Below are 18,401 nucleotides of genomic sequence, written 5' to 3' on the forward strand. Positions count from 1 at the left end.
GAATCAACTGGAATGGAATGGAATGAAATGGAATGGATTGGAATGGAATGGAATGGAATGGAATCAACCAGAATGGAATGGAATGGAATGGAATGGAACGGAATCATCCGGAATGGAACGCAATTGAATGGATTGGAATGGAATGGAATGGTATGGAATAGAATCAACACGAATGGATAGGAATGGAATGGAGCGGAATGGAATCAACCCGAATGCAATGGAATGGAATGGAATGGAATGGAACGGAATGAAATGGAATGGAATGGAATCATCCCGAATGTAATGTCATGTAATGTAATGGAATGGAATGGAATAAACTGGAATGGAATGGAATGGAATGGAATGGAATGTAACGGAATCAACCGGAATGGAATGGAATGGAATGGAATGGAATGGAATGCAATCAACACGAATGCAATGGAATGGAATGGAGTCAACCCGAATGGAATGCAATGGAATGAAATGGAATGGAATGGAATCAAATGAAATGGAATGGAATGGAATCGAATGGAGTGCAATGGAATGGAATGCAATGCAATCAACCGGAATGGAATGGAATGGAATGGAATGGAATGGAATGGAATGGAATGGAATAAACCCCAAAGGAATGGAATGGAATGAAATGGAATGGAATGGAATGGAATGGAAAGAAAGGGAATGGAATGGAATGGAATGGAATGGAATGGAATGGAATGGAATGTCAGGTTATGGAATCAACCCGAGTGGTATGGAACGGAATGGAATGGAATGGAATGGAATCAACCCGAATGGAATGGAATGGAATGGAATGGAATGGAATGGAATGGAATGGAATGACATAGAATGGAATCAACCCGAATGGTATGGAAAGGAATGGAATGGAATGGAATGGAATGGAATCAATCGAAATGGAATGGAATGGAATGGAATGGAATGGAATGGAATGGAATGGAATCAACATGAATGGAATTTAATTGGATGGAATGGAATGGAATGGAATCAAGGTGAATGCAATGGAATGGAATGGAATGGAATGGATTGGAATGGAATGGAATGGAAAGGAATGGAATGGAATCAACCCGAATGGAATGGAATGGAATGGAATAGAATGGAATCCACTGGAATGGAATGGAATGAAATGGAATTGATTGGAATGGAATGGAATGTAATGTAATCAACCGGAATGGAATGGATTGGAATGGAATGGAATGGAATGGAATGGAATGGAGTGGAATGGAATGGTATCGAATGGAATGGAATAGAATGTAATGGAATGGAACGGAATCAATCGGAATGGAATGGAATGGAATGGAATGGAATGGAATGGAATGGAATGGAATAAACCCGAATGGAATGGAATGGAATGGAATGGAATCAACACGAATCGAATGGAATGGAATGAAATGGAATGGAATGGAATGGAATGGAGTGGAATGGCAGGTTATGGAATCAACCCGAGTGGTATGGAATGGAATGAAATGGAATGGAATGGAATGGAATAATCCCGAATGGTATGGAGGGGAATGGAGTGGAATGGAATGGAAAGGAATCAACCGGAATGGAATGGAAAGGAATGGAATGGAGTGGAATGGAATGGCATAGAATGGAATCAACCCGAATGGTATCGAATGGAATGGAATAGAATGGAATGGAATGGAATGGAATGGAATGGAATGGAATGGAATCAAACCACATGGATTGGAATGGAATGGAATGGAATGGAATGGAATGGAATGAAATAAACCCGAATGGAATGGAATGGAACGGAATGGAAAGGAATGGAATGGAATGGAAAGGAATGTAATGGAATCAACCAGAATGGAATGGAATGGAATGGAATGGAACGGAATAAACCCGAATGGAATGGAATTAAATGGAATGGAATTGAATGGCATAGAATGAAATCAACCCGAATGGAATGGAATGGAATGGAATGGAATGGAATGGAATGGAATGGAACGGAATGGAATCAATCGGAATGGCATGGAATGGAATGGAATGGAATGGAATGGAATCAACCCGAGTGGAATGGAATGGAATGGAATGGAATCAAAACCAATGGAATGGAATGGCATGGAATGGAATGGAATAAAAACCAAATGGAATAGAATGGAATGAAATGGAATGGAATAAACCCGAATGGAATGGAATGGAACGGAATGGAAAAGAATGGAATGGAATGGAATGGAATGGAATCAACCCGAAATGAAAAGAATGGAATGGAATGGAATTGAATGGATTGGAATGGAATGGAATGGTATGGAATAGAATCAACCCGAATGGAATGCAATGGAATGGAATGGAATGCAATCAACACGAATGGAATGGAATGGAATGGGATCAAACCGAATGGAATGCAATTTAATGAAATGGAATGGAATGGAATCAACTGGAATGGAATGGAATGGAATCGAATGGATTGGAATGCAATGGAATGGAATGGAATGCAATCAACCCGAATGGAATGGAATGGAACGGAATGGAATGAAATGGAATGAAATCCATCCGAAAGGAATGGAATGCAATGAAATGGAATGGAATGGAATGGAATGGAATGGATTGGTAGGTTATGGAATCAACCCGAGTGGTATGGAATTGAATGGAATGGAATAGAATGGAATGGAGTCAACCCGAATGGAATGGAATGGAATGAAATGGAATTGAATGGAATGGAAAGGAATCAACCCGAATGGAATGGAATGAAATGGAATGGAATTGAATGGCATAGAATGGAATCAACCCGAATGGTATGGAATGGAATGGAATGGAATGGAATGGAATCAATCGGAATGGCATGGAATGGAATGGAATGGAATGGAATGGAATCAACCCGAATGGAATGGAATGGAATGGAATGGAATCAAAACGAATGGAATGCAATGGAATGGAATGGAATGGAATGGAATGGAATCAAACCAAATGGAATGGAATGGAATGAAATGTAATGGAATAAACCCGAATGAAATGGAATGGAACGGAATGGAAAGGAATGGAATGGAATGGAATGGAATGGAATGGAATGGAATGGAATCAACCCGAAAGGAAAAGAATGGAATGGAATAAAATGGAATGGAATGGAATGGAATCAACACGAATGGAATGGAATCGAATGGAATGGAATGGAATGGAATGGAATGGACTGGAATTGAATGGAATCAAACTGAATGGAATGGAATGGAATGGAATGGAATAGAATGGAATGGAATCAACCCGAATGGAATGGAATGGAATGCAATGGAGTGAAATCAACTGGAATGGAATGGAATGAAATGGAATGGATTGGAATGGAATGCAATGTTATGGAATCAACCGGAATGGAATGGAATGGAATGGAATGGAATGGAATCAACCCGAATGGAATGGAATGGAATGGAATGGAATGGAATGGAATGGAATGGAATGGAATCAACTGGAATGGAATGGAATGGAATGGAATGGAATGGAATGGAATGGAACGGAATTGATTGGAATGGAACGGAATCAACCGTAATGGAATGGAATTGAATGGATTGGAATGTAATGGAATGGTATGGAATAGAATCAACCCGAATGGAATGGAATGGAATGGAACGGAATGGAATCAACCCGAATGCAGTGGAATGGAATGGAATGCAATGGAACGGAATGGAATGGAATGGAATGGAATCAACCCGAATGGAATGGAATGGAATGGAATGGAATGGAATGGAATGGAATGGAATGGAATGGAATGGAATCAACTGGTATGTAATGTAATGGAATGGAATGGAATGGAATGGAATGGAACGGAATCAACCGGAATGGAATGGAATGGAATGGAATAAACTGGAATGGAATGGAATGGAATCGAATGGATTGGAATGCAGTGGAATGGAATGGAATGCAATCATCCCGAATGGAATGGAATGGAACGGAATGGAATGAAATGGAATGAAATCCATCCGAAAGGAATGGAATGCAATGAAATGGAATGGAATGGAATGGAATGGAATGGATTGGTAGGTTATGTAATCAACCCGAGTGGTATGGAATTGAATGGAATGGAATAGAATGGAATGGAGTCAACCCGAATGGAATGGAAGGGAATGAAATGGAATGGAATGGAATGGAAAGGAATCAACCCGAATGGAATGGAATGAAATGGAATGGAATTGAATGGCATAGAATGCATTCAACCCGAATGGTATGGAATGGAATGGAATGGAATGGAATCAACTGGTATGTAATGTAATGGAATGGAATGGAATGGAATGGAATGGAACGGAATCAACCCGAATGGAATGGAATGGAATGGAATGGAATCAACTGGAATGGAATGGAATGGAATCGAATGGATTGGAATGCAATGGAATGGAATGGAATGCAATCAACCCGAATGGAATGTAATGGAACGGAATGGAATGAAATGGAATGAAATCCATCCGAAAGGAATGGAATGCAATGAAATGGTATGGAATGGAATGGAATGGAATGGATTGGTAGGTTATGGAATCAAACCGAGTGGTATGGAATTGAATGGAATGGAATAGAATGGAATGGAGTCAACCAGAATGGAATGGAATGGAATGAAATGGAATGGAATGGAATGGAATGGAATGGAAAGGAATCATCCCGAATGGAATGGAATGAAATGGAATGGAATTGAATGGCATAGAATGGAATCAACCCGAATGGTATGGAATGGAATGGAATGGAATGGAATGGAATCAATCGGAATGGCATGGAATGGAATGGAATGGAATGGAATGGAATCAACCCGAATGGAATGGAATGGAATGGAATGGAATCAAAACGAATGGAATGCAATGGAATGGAATGGAATGGAATGGAATCAAACCAAATGGAATGGAATGAAATGAAATGGAATGGAATAAACCCGAATGGAATGGAATGGAACGGAATGGAAAGGAATGGAATGGAATGGAATGGAATGGAATGGAATGGAATCAACCCGAAAGGAAAAGAATGGAATTGAATAAAATGGAATGGAATGGAATGGAATCAACACGAATGGAATGGAATGGAATGGAATGGAATGGACTGGAATGGAATGGAATCAACCTGAATGGAATGGAATGGAATGGAATGGAATAGAATGGAATGGAATCAACCCGAATGGAATGGAATGGAATGCAATGGAGTGAAATCAACTGGAATGGAATGGAATGAAATGGAATGGATTGGAATGGAATGGAATGTTATGGAATCAACCGGAATGGAATGGAATGGAATGGAATGGAATGGAATGGAATCAACCCGAATGGAATGGAATGGAATGGAATGGAATGGAATGGAATCAACTGGAATGTAATGGAATGGAATGGAATGGAATGGAATGGAACGGAATTGATTGGAATGGAACGGAATCAACCGTAATGGAATGGAATTGAATGGATTGGAATGTAATGGAATGGTATGGAATAGAATCAACCCGAATGGAATGGAATGGAATGGAACCGAATGGAATCAACCCGAATGCAATGGAATGGAATGGAATGGAATGGAACGGAATGGAATGGAATGGAATGGAATCAACCCGAATGGAATGGAATGGAAGGGAATGGAATGGAAGGGAATCAACACGAATGGAATGGAATGGAATGGAATGGAATGGAATTTAATCAAGCAGAATGCAATGGAATGGAATGGAATGGAATGGATTGGAATGGAATGGAATGGAAAGGAATGGAATGGAATCAACCCGAGTGGAATGGAATGGAAAGGAATGGAATGGAATGGAATGGAATCAACCCGAATGGAATGGAATGGAATGGAATGGAATGGAATAGAATGGAATGGAGTCAACCCGAATGCTATGGAATGGAATGGAATGGAATGGAATCCACTGGAATTGAATGGAATGAAATGGAGTTGATTGGAATGCAATGGAATGTAATGGAATCAACCGGAATGGAATGGAATGGAATGGAATGGAATGGAATGGAATGGAATCAACTGGAATGGAATGGCATGGAATGGAATGGACTGCAATGGAATTAACCCGAATGGAATGGAATGGAATGAAATGGAACGGAATGGAATCAACTGGAATGGAGTTAAATGGAATGGAATGCAATGGAATGGAATACAATCAAACAAAACAGAATGGAATGGAGTGGAATAGAATGGAATCAACCAGAATGCAATGGAATGGAATGGAATGGAATGGAACGGAATGGATTGGAATGGAACTAAAATCAACCCAAAAGGAATGGAATTGAATGGATTGGAATGGAATGGAATGGTATGGAATAGAATCAACCCGAATGGAATGGAATGGAATGGAATGGAATGGAATGGAATGGAATCAACTGGAATGTAATGGAATGGAATGGAATGGAATGGAATGGAACGGAATTGATTGGAATGGAACGGAATCAACCCTAATGGAATGGAATTGAATGGATTGGAATGTAATGGAATGGTATGGAATAGAATCAACCCGAATGGAATGGAATGGAATGGAATCGAATGGAATCAACCCGAATGCAATGGAATGGAATGGAATGGAATGGAACGGAATGGAATGGAATGGAATGGAATGGATTCAACCCGAATGGAATGGAATGGAATGGAATGGAATGGAATCAACTGGTATGTAATGTAATGGAATGGAATGGAATGGAATGGAATGGAACGGAATCAACCGGAATGGAATGGAATGGAATGGAATGCAATCAACACGAATGGAATGGAATGGAATGGAATCAACCCGAATGGAATGCAATGGAATGAAATGGAATGTAATGGAATCAACTGAAATGGAATGGAATGGAATAGAATTGATTGGAATGGATTGGAATGGAATGCAATCAACCAGAATGGAATGGAATGGAATGGAAAGGAATGGAATGGAATGGAATGGAATGGAATGGAATCAACCCCAATGGAATGGAATGGAATGGAATGGAATGGAATGGAATGGAATCAACACGAATGGAATGGAATGGAATGGAATGGAATGGAATCAAGCCGAATGCAATGGAATGGAATGGAATGGAATGGATTGGAATGGAATGGAATGGAAAGGAATGGAATGGAATCAACCCGAGTGGAATGGAATGGAAATGAATGGAATGGAATGGAATGGAATCAACCCGAATGGAATGGAATGGAATGGAATGGAATGGAATGGAATGGAATAGAATGGAATGGAGTCAACCCGAATGGTATGGAATGGAATGGAATGGAATGGAATGGAATCCACTGGAATGGAATGGAATGAAATGGAATTGATTGGAATGCAATGGAATGTAATGGAATCAACCGGAATGGAATGGAATGGAATGGAATCAACAGGAATGGAATGGAATGGAATCGAATGGATTGGAATGGAATGGAATGGAATGGAATGGAAAGGAATGCAATCAACAAGAATGGAACGGAATGGAATGGTATGGAATGGAATGTAATGGAATGAAATAAACCCGAAAGGAATGGAATGGAATGGAATGGAATGGAATGGAATGGAATGGAATGGAATGGAATGGCAGGTTATGGAATCAACCCGAGTGGTATGGAATGGAATGGAATGGAATGGAATGGAATGGAATGGAATCAACCCGAATGGAATGGAATGGAATGAAATGGAATGGAATGGAATGGAATGGAATGGAAAGGAATCAACCCGAATGGAATGGAATGCAATGGAATGGAATGGAATGGAATGGCATAGAATGGAATCAACCCGAATGGTATGGAATGGAATGGAATGGAATGGAATGGAATGGAATCAATCGGAATGGAATGGAATGGAATGGAATGGAATGGAATGGAATGGAATCAACCCGAATGAAATGGAATGGAATGGAATGGAATCAACACGAATGGAATGGAATGGAATGGAATGGAATGGAATGGAATGGAATGGAATGGAATGGAATGGAATCAACCCAAACGGAATGGAATGGAATGGAACGGAATGGAAAGGGATGGAATGGAATATAATGAAATGGAATGGAATCAACCCGAAAGGAAAAGAATGGAATGGAATGGAATATAATCGAATGGAATAGAATGGAATAAACCCAAATGGAATGGAATGGAATGGATTGGAATCGAATGGATTGGAATGGAATGGAATGGAATGGAATGCAATCAACCCGAACGGAATGGAATGGAATGGAATGGAAGGGAATGAAATCAACCCGAAAGGAATGGAATGGAATGAAATGGAATGGAATGGAATGGAATGGAATGGAATGGAATGGAATGGCAGGTTATGGAATCAACCCGAGTGGTATGGAATGGAATGAAATCGAATGGAATGGAATGGAGTAAACCGGAATGAAATGGAATGGAATGAAATGGAATGGAGTGGAATGGAATGGAATGGAATGGAACGGAATGGAATGGAATGGAAAGGAATCAACCCGAATGGAATGGAATGGAATGGAATTGAATGGAATTTAATGGAATGGAATGGCATAGAATGGAATCAACCCGTATGGTATGGAATGGAATGGAATGGAATTGAATCAATCGGAATGGAATGGAATGGAATGGAATGGAATCAACCCGAATGGAATGGAATGGAAGGGAATGGAATGGAATGGAATCAACACGAATGGAATGGAATGGAATGGAATGGAATGGAATGGAATTTAATCAAGCAGAATGCAATGGAATGGAATGGAATGGAATGGATTGGAATGGAATGGAATGGAATGGAATGGAAAGGAATGGAATGGAATCAACCCGAGTGGAATGGAATGGAAAGGAATGGAATGGAATGGAATGGAATCAACCCGAATGGAATGGAATGGAATGGAATGGAATAGAATGGAATGGAGTCAACCCGAATGGTATGGAATGGAATGGAACGGAATGGAATGGAATGGAATGGAATCCACTGGAATGGAATGGAATGAAATGGAATTGATTGGAATGCAATGGAATGTAATGGAATCAACCGGAATGGAATGGAATGGAATGGAATGGAATGGAATCAACTGGAATGGAATGGCATGGAATGGAATGGACTTCAATGGAATTAACCCGAATGGAATGGAATGGAATGAAATGGAATGGAATCAACCCGAATGCAATGGAATGGAATGGAATGGAATGGAATGGAATGGAATGGAACGGAATGGAATGGAATGGAATGGAATCAACCCGAATGTAATGTAATGGAAAGGAATGGAATGGAATCAACTGGAATGGAATGGAATGGAATGGAAAACAATGGAACGGAATCAACACGAATGGAATGGAATGGAATGGAATCAAACCGAATGGAATGCAATGGAATGAAATGGAATGGAATGGAATCAACAGGAATGGAATGGAATGGAATCGAATGGATTGGAATGGAATGGAATGGAATGCAATCAACCCGAATGGAATGGAATGGAATGGTATGGAATGGAATGGAATGGAATGAAATAAACCCAAAAGGAATGGAATGGAATGAAATGGAATGGAATGGAATGGAATGGAATGGAATGGAATGGAATTGCAGGTTATGGAATCAACCCGAGTAGTATGGAATGGAATGGAATGGAATGGAATCAACCCGAATGGAATGGAATGGAATGAAATGGAATGGAATGGAATGGAATGGAATGGAATGGAAAGGAATCAACCCGAATGGAATTGAATGCAATTTAATGGAATGGAATGGAATGGCATAGAATGGAATCAACCCGAATGGTATGGAATGGAATGGAATGGAATGGAATGGAATCAATCGGAATGGAATGGAATGGAATGGAATGGAATGGAATGGAATGGAATGGAATCAACCCGAATGAAATGGAATGGAATGGAATGGAATCAACACTAATGGAATGGAATGGAATGGAATGGAATGGAATGGAATGGAATGGAATCAACCCAAATGGAATGGAATGGAATGGAATGGAATGGAATGGAATGGAATGGAATGGAATGGAATGGAATCAATCGGAATGGAATGGAATGGAATGGAATGGAATCAACCCGAATGAAATGGAATGGAATGGAATGGAATCAACACGAATGGAATGGAATGGAATGGAATGGAATGGAATGGAATGGAATCAACCCAAATGGAATGGAATGGAATGGAATGGAATGGAATGGAATGGAATGGAATGGAATGGAATGGAATGGAATGGAATGGAATAAACCCGAATGGAATGGAATGGAACGGAATCGAAAGGGATGGAATGGAATATAATGTAATGGAATGGAATCAACCCGAAAGGAAAAGAATGGAATGGAATGGAATAGAATCGAATGGAATGGAATGGAATCAACCCAAATGGAATGGAATGGAATGGATTGGAATTGAATGGATTGTAATGGAATGGAATGGAATGGAATGCAATCAACCCGAACGGAATGGAATGGAATGGAATGGAATGGAATGTTAGGGAATGAAATCAACCCGAAAGGAATGGAATGGAATGAAATGGAATGGAATGGAATGGAATGGAATGGAATGGCAGGTTATGGAATCAACCCGACTGGTATGGAATGGAATGAAATCGAATGGAATGGAATGGAATAAACCCGAATGAAATGGAATGGAATGAAATGGAATGGAGTGGAATGGAATGGAATGGAATGGAACGGAATGGAATGGAATGGAAAGGAATCAACCCGAATTGAATGGAATGGAATGGAATTGAATGGAATGGAATGGAATGGAATAGCATAGAATGGAATTAACCCGTATGCTATGGAATGGAATGGAACGGAATTGAATCAATCGGAATGGAATGGAATGGAATGGAATGGAATGGAATGGAATGGAATCATCCCGAATGGAATGGAATGGAAGGGAATGGAATCAACACGAATGGAATGGATTGGAATGGAATGGAATGGAATGGAATGGAATGGAATCAACTGGAATGTAATGTAATGGAATGGAATGGAATGCAATCAACACGAATGGAATGGAATGAAATGGAGTCAACCCGATTGGAATGCAATGGAATGAAATGGAATGGAATGGAATCAACAGAAATGGAATGGAATGGAATCGAATGGAGTGGAATGGAATGGAATGGAATGCAATCAACCCGAATGGAATGGAATGGAATGGAATGGAATGGAATGGAATCAACCCCAAAGGAATGGAATGGCATGAAATGGAATGGAATCGAATCAACCCGAATGTAATGTAATGGAATGGAATGGAATGGAATCAACTGGAATGTAATGTAATGTAATGAAATTGAATGGAATGGAATGGAATGGAACGGAATCAACCTGAATGGAATGGAATGGAATGGACTGGAATGCAATCAACACGAATAGAATGGAATGGAATGGAATCAAACCGAATGGAATGCAATGGAATGAAATGGAATGGATTGGAATCAACTGGAATGGAATGGAATGGAATCGAATGGAATGGAATGGAATCAACCCAAATGGAATGGAATGGAATGGATTGGAATCGAATGGATTGGAATGGAATGGAATGGAATGGAATGCAATCAACCCGAATGGAATGGAATGGAATGGAATGGAATGAAATCAACCCGAAAGGAATGGAATGGAATGAAATGGAATGGAGTGGAATGGAATGGAATGGCAGGTTATGGAATCAACCCGAGTGGTATGGAATGGAATGAAATGGAATGGAATGGAATGGAATAAACCCGAATGGAATGGAATGGAATGAAGTGGAATGGAATGGAATGGAAAGGAATCAACACGAAAGGAATGGAATGGAATGGAATGGAATGGAATGGAATGGAATGGCATAGAATGGAATCAACACGAATGGTATGGAATGGAATGGAATGGAATGGAATCAATCAGAATGGAATGGAATGGAATGGAATGGAATGGAATGGAATGGAATCAACCCGAATGGAATGGAATGGAATGGAATGGAATCAACACGAATGGAATGGAATGGAATGGAATGGAATTGAATGGAATCAACCGGAATGGAATGGAATGGAAAGGAGTGGAATAGAATGGAATGGAATCAACCCGAATGGAATGGAATGGAATGGATTGGAATGGAATAGAATGAAATGGAATCAACTGGAGTGGAATGGAATGAAATGGAATGGATTGGAATGGAATGGAATGGAATGGAATCAACCAGAATGGAATGGAATGGAATGGAATGGAACGGAATCAACCGGAATGGAACGCAATTGAATGGATTGGAATGGAATGAAATGGTATGGAATAGAATCAACCAGAATGGATTGGAATGGAATGGAGCGGAATGGAATCAACGCGAATGCAATGGAATGGAATGGAATGGAATGGAATGGAATGGAATGGAATCAACTGGAATGGAATGGAATGGTATGGAATGGAATGTAACGGAATCAACCGGAATGGAATTGAATGGAATGGAATGGAATGCAATCAACACGAATGGAATGGAATGGAATGGAGTCAACCCGAATGGAATGCAATGGAATGAAATGGAATGGAATGGAATCAAATGAAATGGAATGGAATGGAATCGAATGGAGTGGAATGGAATGGAATGCAATGCAATCAACCCGAATGGAATGGAATGGAATGGAATGGAATGGAATGGATTGGAATGGAATGGAATGGAATGGCATAAACCCCAAGGGAATGGAATGGAATGAAATGGAATGGAATGGAATGGAATGGAAAGAAACGGAATGGAATGGGATGGAATGAAATGGAATGGCAGGTTATGGAATCAACCGGAGTGGTATGGAACGGAATGGAATGGAATGGAATGGAATCAACCCGAATGGAATGCAATGGAATGAAATGGAATGGAAGGGAATGGAATGGAATGGAATGGAATGGAAAGGAATCAACCCGAATGGAATGGAATGGAATGGAATGGAATGGAATGGCATAGAATGGAATCAACCCGAATGGTATGGAAAGGAATGGAATGGAATGGAATGGAATGGAATCAATCGAAATGGAATGGAATGGAATGGAATGGAATGGAATGGAATGGAATGGAATCAACCCGAATGGAATGGATTGGAATGGAATGGAATGGAATGGAATGGAATCAACACGAATGGAATGGAATGGGATGAAATGGAATGGAATGGAATCAAGGTGAATGCAATGGAATGGAATGGAATGGAATGGATTGGAATGGAATGGAAAGGAATGGAAAGGAATAAACCCGAATGGAATGGAATGGAATGCAATGGAATGGAATGGAATGCAATGGAATGGAATGGAATGGAATGGAATGGAATCAAGGCGAATGCAATGGAATGGATTGGAATGGAATGGAATGGAAAGGAATGGAATGGAATCAACCCGAATGGAATGGAATGGAATGGAATCCACTGGAATGGAATGGAATCAAATGGAATTAATTGGAATGGAATGGAACGTAATGGAATCAACCGGAATGGAATGGAATGGAATGGAATGGAATGGAATGGAATGGAATCAACTGGAATGGAATGGAATGGAATGGAATGGACTGCAATGGAATCAACCCGAGTGGAATGGAATGGAATGAAATGGAACGGAATGGAGTCAACCGGAATTGAGTTAAATGGAATGGATTGCAATGGAATGGAATAGAATCAAACAGAACAAAAAGGAATGGAATGGAGTAGAATGGAATCAACCCGAACGCAATGGAAAGGAATGGAATGGAATTGAATGGAATCAACCCGAACGTAATGGAAAAAATTGATTGGAATGGAATGGAATGGAATGGAATGGAATGGAATGAAATCAATCCGAATGGAATGGAATGGAATCAACACGAATGGAATGGAATGGAATGGAATGGAATGGAATGAAATAGAATGAACCCAAAAGAATGGAGTGGAATGGAATGGAATAGAATCAACCCGAATGGAATGGAATGGAATGGAATGGAATGGAATCAATCCGAGTGGAACGGAATGGAATGGAATGGAATGCAATGGATTGGAATGGAATGGAATGGAATAGAATCAACCCCAATGGAATGGAATGGAATTGAATGGAATGGAATGGAAAGGAATGGAATGGAATCAACCCAAAAGGAATGCAATGGAATGAAATGGAATGGAATGGAGTGGAATTGAATCAACCCGAATGGAATGGAATGGAATATAATGGAATCAACACGAATGGAATGGAATGGATTGGAATGGAAAGGAATGGAATGGAAAGGAATGGAATGGAATCAAGCTGAATGAAATGGAATGGAATGGAATCAACCCGAATGGAATGGAATGGAATGGATTGGAATGGAATGGAATGGAATGGAATCAACCCTAATGGAATGGAATGGAATGGAATGGAATGGAATGGAATGGAATGGAATGGAATCAAACCGAATGGAATGGAATGGAATGGAATGGAATGGAAACAACACAAGGGGACTGGAATGGAATGGAATGGAATAGAATCAACCGGAATGGAATGGAATGGAATGGAATGGCATGGAATCAAACCGAATGAAATGGAATGGAATGGATTGGAATGGAATGGAATGGAATGGAATGGAATGGAATCAACCCGAATGGAATGGAATGGAATGGAATGGATTGGAAGGGAATCAACATGAATGGAATGGAATGGAATGGAATATAGTGGAATGGAATCAACCCGAATGGAATGGAATGGAATGGAATGGAATCAACCCAAATGGCATGGAATGGAATGAAATGGAACGGAATGGAATTAACCGGAATGGAATGGAATGGAATGGAATGGAATCAACCCGAATGGAAAGGAATGGAATGGAATGGAATGGCATGGAATGGAATCAACCCTAATGGCATGGAATGGAATGGAATGGAATCAACACGAATGGAATGGAATGCAGTCAACAAGAATGGAATGGAATGGAATGGAATGGAATGGAATGGAATGGAAACAACTGGAATGGAATGGATTGGAATGAAATGACACGGAATGGAATGGAATAGAATCAAACAGAATGGAATGGAATGGAATGGAATAGAATGGAATCAACCCGAACGCAATGGAAAAATGGAATGGAATGGAACGGAATGGAATGGAATGTAATGGAATCAACCCGAATACAATGGAAAGGAATGGATTGGAATCAACCCCAATGGAATGGAATGGAACGGAATGGAATGGAATGGAATCAACCGAAATGGAATGGAATGGAATGGAATGGAATGGAATGGAATGGAATAAACCCGAATGGAATGGAATGGAATAGAATGGAATGGATTGGAATGGGATCAATCAGAATGGAATGGAATGGAATGAAATGGAACGGAATGGAATTCACCGGAATGGAATGGAATGGAATGGAATGGAATGGAATGGAATGGAATGGAATCAATCCGAATGGAATTGAATGGAATGCAGTGGAATTGAATGGAATGGAATCAACCCGAATGGAATGGAATGGAATGAAATGGAATGGAATGGAATTAACCAGAATGGAATGGAATGGAATGGAATAGAATCAATTCGAATGGAGTGGAATGGAATGAAATGGAATGGAATGGAATGGAATGGAATGGTATCAACCCGAATGCAATGGAATGGAATGGAATGGAATGGATTTGAATGGAATGGAATGGAGTCAACCCTAATGGAATGGAATGGAATGGAATGGAATCAACACGAATGGAATGGTATGGAATGGAATGGAACGGAATAGAATCAACCCGAATGGAATGGAATGGAATGGAATGGAATGGAATCAACTGGAATGGAATGGAATGAAATGGAATGGTTTGGAATGGAATGGAATGGAATGGAATCAACCGGAATGGAATGGAATGGAATGGAATGGTATCAACTGGAATGGAATGGAATGGAATGGAATGGACTGCAATGGAATCAACCCGAATGGAATGGAATGTAACGAAATGGAACGGAATGGAATCAACCGGAATTGAGTTAAATGGAATGGAATGGAATGGAATGGAATAGAATCAAACAGAACAGACTGGAATGGAGTGGAATATAATGGGATCAACCCGAATGCAATGGAATGTAATAGAATGGAATGGAACGGAATGGATTGGAATGGAACGGAATCAACCCGAATGGAATGGAATTGAATGGATTGGAATGGAATGGAATGGTATGGAATAGAATCAACCCGAATGGAATGGAATGGAATGGAATGGAATGGAACCAACCCGAATGCAATGGAATGGAATCGAATGGAACGGAATGGAATGGAATGGAATGGAATCAACCCGAATGTAATGGAATGGAATGGAATGGAATGGAATGGAATGGAATGGAATGGAATGGAATGGAGTGGAATTGAATCAACCCGAATGGAATGGAATGGAATGGAATGGAATCAACACGAATGCAATGGAAGGGATTGGAATGGAATTGAATGGAATGGAAAGGAATGGAATGGAATCAAGCTGAATGGGATGGAATGGAATGCAATCAACCGGAATGGAATGGAATAGAATGGCATGGAATCAACCCGAATGAAATGGAATGGAATGGATTGGAATGGAATGGAATGGAAAGGAATGGAATGGAATCAACCCGAGTGGAATGGAATGCAATGGATTGGAATGGAATGGAATGGAATGGAATCAACCCCAATGGAATGGAATGGAATGGAATGGAATGGAATGGAATGGAATCAACCCAAAAGGAATGGAATGGAATGGAATGGAATGGAATGGAAAGGAATGAAATGAAATGGAATGGAACAAACCCGAATGGAATGGAATGGAATGGAATGGATTGGAATGGAATCAACATGAATGGAATGGAATGGAATGGAATGGAATGGAATGGAATGGAGTGGAATTGAATCAACCCGAATGGAATGGAATGGAATGGAATGGAATCAACCTAAATGGCATGGAATGGAATGAAATGGAACGGAATGGAATTAACCGGAATGGAATGGAATGTAATGGAATGCAATGGAATCAACCCGAATGGAAAGGAATGGAATGGAATGGCATGGCATGGAATGGAATCAACCCTAATTGCATGGAATGGAATGGAATGGAATCAAGACGAATGGAATAGAATGCAATCAACACGAATGGAATGGAATGGAAAGGAATGGAATGGAAACAACTGGAATGGAATGGAGTGGAATGAAATGACACGGAATGGAATGGAATAGAATCAAACAGAATGGAATGGAATGGAATGGAATAGAATGGAATCAACCCGAACGCAATGGAGAGGAATGGAATGGAATTGAATGGAATCAACCTGAAAGCAATGGAAAAAACGGAATGGAATGGAATGGAATGGAATGGAATGGAATCAACCCGAATACAATCGAATGGAATGGATTGGAATCAACCCGAATGGAATGGAATGGAACGGAATGGAATGGAATGGAATCAACCGAAATGGAATGGAATGGAATTGAATGGAATAAACCCGAATGGAATGGAATGGAATAGGATGGAATGGGTTGGAATGGAATCAATCAGAATGGAATGGAATGGAATGAAATGGAACGGAATGGAATTAACCGGAATGGAATGGAATGGAATGGAATGGAATGGAATGGAATGGAATGGAATGGAATGGAATCAACCCGATTGGAATGGAATGGAATGGAATGGAATGGAATGGATTGGAATCAACACGAATGGAATGGAATGGAATGGAATGGAATGGAATGGAATGGAATGGAATCAAGGCGAATGCAATGGAATGGAATGGAATGGAATGGATTGCATTTGAATGGAATGGAAAGGAATGGAATGGAATCAACCAGAATGGAATGGAATGGAATGGAATGGAATGGAATGGAATGGAATGGAATGGAATGGAATCAAGGCGAATGCAATGGAATGGAATGGAATGGAATGGATTGGAATGGAATGGAATGGAATGGAAAGGAATGGAATGAAATCAACCCGAATGGAATGGAATGGAATGGAATGGAATGGAATGGAATGGAATGGAATCCACTGGAATGGAATGGAATGAAATGGAATTGATTGGAATGGAATGGAATGGAATGGAATCAACCGGAATGTAATGGAATGGAATGGAATGGAATGGAATGGAATCAACTGGAATGGAGTGGAATGGAATGGACTGCAATGGAATCAACCCGAATGGAATGGAATGGAATGAAATGGAACGGAATGGAGTCAACCGGAATTGAGTTAAATGGAATGGAATGCAATGGAATGGAATAGAATCAAACAGAACAGAATGGAATGGAGTGGAATATAATGGAATCAACCCGAACCCAATGGAATGTAATGGAATGGAATGGAACGGAATGGATTGGAATGGAACGGAATCAACCGGAATGGAATGGAATTGAATGGATTGGAATGGAATGGAATGGTATGGAATAGAATCAACCCGAATGGAATGGAATGGAATGGAATGGAATGGAATGGAATGGAATGGAATCAACCCGAATGCAATGGAATGGAATGGAATGGAATGGAATGGAATGGAATGGAATGGAATGGAACAGAATGGAATGGAATGGAATGGAATGGAATCAACACGAATGTAATGGAATGGAATGGAATGGAATGGAATGGAATGGAATCAACTAGAATGTAATGAAATGGAAT

This window comes from Pan paniscus, chromosome 6, assembly GCF_029289425.2.
Source record: "Pan paniscus chromosome 6, NHGRI_mPanPan1-v2.0_pri, whole genome shotgun sequence".
Classification (NCBI taxonomy): domain Eukaryota; kingdom Metazoa; phylum Chordata; class Mammalia; order Primates; family Hominidae; genus Pan; species Pan paniscus.